This window comes from Natator depressus, chromosome 5 (assembly GCF_965152275.1).
Source record: "Natator depressus isolate rNatDep1 chromosome 5, rNatDep2.hap1, whole genome shotgun sequence".
NCBI lineage: Eukaryota > Metazoa > Chordata > Testudines > Cheloniidae > Natator > Natator depressus.
This window is the reverse complement of record NC_134238.1, coordinates 73,320,234-73,323,516: the sequence shown is the minus strand read 5'-3', so window position 1 is coordinate 73,323,516 and position 3,283 is coordinate 73,320,234. Positions and strand designations below refer to the sequence as shown.

General features: G+C 33.7%; 1 long non-coding RNA gene across 1 annotated transcript; it reads left to right on the top strand.

The window, feature by feature from the left end:
• Positions 1 to 230: 230 nt before the first annotated feature.
• Positions 231 to 2,770, top strand: LOC141988193 (uncharacterized). Its single transcript, XR_012639689.1, has 2 exons — positions 231 to 308; positions 2,693 to 2,770. It is a non-coding gene; the product is annotated as an uncharacterized LOC141988193 (long non-coding RNA).
• Positions 2,771 to 3,283: the final 513 nt, after the last annotated feature.

Here is a 3,283-nt window from a genome sequence, read left to right as displayed (position 1 = left end):
GGCACTCAGATTCTTAAACCTTGGGTCAAGTTGGGTCACATTGGTACCTTCTTTGCATTTTGTCAAATCTGCTGTGAAAGTGTTCTTAAAACAAACACGTGCTGTGTCATCATCCGAGACTGCTATAACATGAAATTTATGGCAGAATGCGGGTAAAACAGAACAGGAGACATACAATTCTCCCCCAAGGAGTTCAGTCACAAATGTAATGAACGCATTATTTTTTATCTAGCATCGTCAGCATGGAAGCATGTCCTGTGGAATGGTGGCCGAAGCATGAAGTGTCATCTGAATGTTTAGCATATCTGGTATGTAAATACCTTGCAACACTCACTACAAAAGTGCATGCGAATGCCTGTTCTCACTTTCAGGTGACATTGTAAATAAGCAGTCAGCAATATCTCCCGTAAATGTAAACAAACTTGTTTGTCTTAGCAATTGGTTGAACAAGAAGTAGGACTGAGTAGACTTGTAGGCTCTAAAGTTGTACATTGTTTTGGTTTTGAGTGCAGTTATGTAACAAAAAAAATCTACATTTGTAAATTACACTTTCAGGATAAAGAGATTACACTGCAATACTTGTACGAGGTAAATTGAACAATACTATTTATTTTATCATTTTTACAGTGCAAATATTTGTAATAAAAAATAATAATATAAAGTACACTTTGTATTGTATTGTAATAGAAATCAATATATTTGAAAATGTAGAAAAAACATCCAAAAATATTAAATACATTTCAATTGGTATTCTATTGTTTAACAGTGCGATTAATCTGATTAATTTTTTTAATTGCAGTTAAATTTTTTGAATTAATCATGTGAGTTAACTGCGATTAATCAACAGCCCTAGTTAAAAGCCTATTTACAGCTACATTAGGTGAGATAAAAGCTATTAGAAAGTTTTCATACAATTTTTTAAAAATAAATATACAAAGCTTTTTTCAAAATTGGGTATTTTTATGAATTTTTTTGTTTGTTTTCTCAATTTTTTTTAAACTGGAAATGAAAAAAAAGTTTTTCAGGTTATTTTTTTTATTTGTTTTTCAATTTTTTCACTGTTTTCCCCTTCCTCTTTCCACTGGGGAAAAAGCAGAGCAAACAGGAAAATTTTAATTGTTTCAAACTGAAACTTTTCCAAATTGAACATTTTCTATATCAATTATAGTTTTCATGAAAACATTTCAATCAATAAAATAAGATCCATTTAGAAACTTGTGGAATGAAAATGATTTTGAAATTTTTGAGATGTTTTGGGAATTGTTTTTCCATTTTGCAGTTAGTTCTATGTTTCTTCTGAACCTGGATCTCACTATACTTATCCATACATATGTATAGAGATGAATGTGAAAGAGAGAGAAATGTTACAACCTGAATAAAATGGATATGTGAGATATTTTGGTACATTTTCTCAATACTTACTCCTCTAGGTTGTGCTAGAGCTGCTATAAGGGGCAGGAAGGGATATTGAATAAGTCACAGTTATATTTCCTTGTTAGCCTTGTTAGTTTAGTGAGGGGATATGGAAGACATATTTCACTTGCTTAACTTTCTAGACTTACTAGATGAGAAGTGTCCCTGTCTCCCTTTGGCTTGTTGTAGTGTCCCGTTGATATTGTTATTTGGAAAATGCTTAACACTGACTTTGTAAGTATTGCAGTAACATAGTCAACTAAAATTACATTTAAAAATAGCAAATTTACTTCCTGTATTAACTCACTAAGCAGCTAATAATTCAGAACCTCTGTTATAGAATTCTTTAAAAATACCATTTGTGTGATTTTCCTCTCACTATTTGTAATGTTTTATCTATTAACCTAAAATATATAATATAATTTTATACATATTTCTACATATATTAGTGCTAAGCAGTGTAGAGGGGATCTAAAAGTCATTGTCCCAGCTAAGGGAGGATCCCAAGCCACAGGCATAGCTGTAAGGGTGTCTTCCAACGGTCTCCTTGCAAGCCCTGATATAAGGTTCATGCCAACGGAGGGAGCAGGACTACACCATACAGCCCTGTAGACATTCTGGGCAGCATTGTGGACCATAGAGGCAAAGCACAAAATCTCACCTACAGTATTTTAAATTTTCCTGGTCAGGGAATGTTATAGAAAAAGTCATACTAATTTCATTAAAATCTCACCAAAAAGCCTGAAAGCTCTCTTTTCTTTTTTCTTTTCTTTTCTTTTCTTTTCTTTTCTCAGCAGATTATGGGGGGGGGGAGGGGGAAGAAATCATTTATGTTTTAACAAAGTATTATATAGTCTCAGAGATTCACTAGATCTCCCACCTACACTATAAAATCTATTGAATTTAACATTAGTTTTTAAAACTTGTTTGCGAATGAACTGTATTCAGACACTGTGTCTAGGACCATACCATGATTTTGCTCAAGTACACACCTAAGATAGTGAATAGTGTTTTTTTTTTAACCTGGTTAATAACACATATATATCCATTCACATTGACCAGGCCAAACTGGTTCAATCACAACTACATTTAACTAGCCATTGTTAAACTCTGTATTGGCAGTGTAGAATAGGTATCACATTACCTTTTCATGTCCATACATGTTTGATACTTGGCTGGAAATTGAAATTCATGTAGATTCCCGAAGTAGCAAATGAATTAAGCAATGTGCTCTGCAAATCTTTTTCTGCTCTTTTATAATCTTAGTTTTAAATTTTAGATCAAGACAGCAGCGCTGAGGATAAGAACAAGGTGTATCACCAGAGGGGAAAATAATCAGAAAAAGGAATAAGATCAAGTAAGTGAAGCCTCCTCTTTCTCTTCATCATGGGGCTGCTACTTTCTCTCCACATACAAGAGAACACTGTGTTTCTTGTAATATCTCACCTGGACTCATTCTACCACAATTCAGTTTGCTTATTTCCAGGACACACTAGAGTCAATAACATACCAGGATGTTTTACATTGTACACTACATTTGTAGCAGAAGAGAGATGGTGAACAGACAAAATTGCTTCTCAGAGTTTCCAGTTTTTTCTGGTGAATGCTTCTGAAAACAGAAGAGGCTCTTAAGCCTGACAAGACATTTAGTGTAAACAATTTGCATCCTATATCCCTCTAAGAAAAGGCGGAAGACAGAAAAGCTCCAACAGATAATGTCACAGGCAAGGTTGTTGATGATACTGAACTGGAAGACTCATTAACTAATAAAGGACAATGTAAAATGTAATCTGATTCAGAATGACTGGAATTGTTTAAGTACCTGACTAATAGAGTGCAAATGGAGTTCACTGCAGATTCAAATATTAGT